Consider the following 663-nt stretch of genomic DNA (forward strand, 5'->3'; position numbering starts at 1 on the left):
CGGGATGTGGGCGTCGCTGGCGAGGCCGGCATTTATTGCCCATCCCTAATTGCCCCTTGAGAAGGTGGTGGTGAGCCGCCTTCTTGAACCGCTGCAGTCCGTGTGGTGAAGGTTCTCCCACAGTGCTGTTAGGAAGGGAGTTCCAGGATTTTGATCCAGTGACGATGAAGGAACGGCCGATATATTTCCAAGTCGGGATGGTGTGTGACTCGGAGGGGAACGTGCAGGTGGTGTTGTTCCCATGTGCCTGCTGCCCTTGTCCTTCTAGGTGGTAGAGGTCGCGGGTTTGGGAGGTGCTGTCGAAGAAGCCTTGGCGAGTTGCTGCAGTGCATCCTGTGGATGGTACACACTGCAGCCACAGTGCGCCGGTGGTGAAGGGAGTGAATGTTTAGGGTGGTGGATGGGGTGCCAATCAAGCGGGCTGCTTTGTCCTGGATGGTGTCGAGCTTCTTGAGTGTTGTTGGAGCTGCACTCATCCAGGCAAGTGGAGAGTATTCCATCACACTCCTGACTTGTGCCTTGTAGATGGTGGAAAGGCTTTGGGGAGTCAGGAGGTGAGTCACTCGCCGCAGAATACCCAGCCTCTGACCTGCTCTTGTAGCCACAGTATTTATATGGCTGGTCCAGTTAAGTTTCTGGTCAATGGTGACCCCCAGGATGTTG

The sequence above is a fragment of the Heptranchias perlo genome, unplaced genomic scaffold (assembly GCF_035084215.1).
Source record: "Heptranchias perlo isolate sHepPer1 unplaced genomic scaffold, sHepPer1.hap1 HAP1_SCAFFOLD_237, whole genome shotgun sequence".
NCBI lineage: Eukaryota > Metazoa > Chordata > Chondrichthyes > Hexanchiformes > Hexanchidae > Heptranchias > Heptranchias perlo.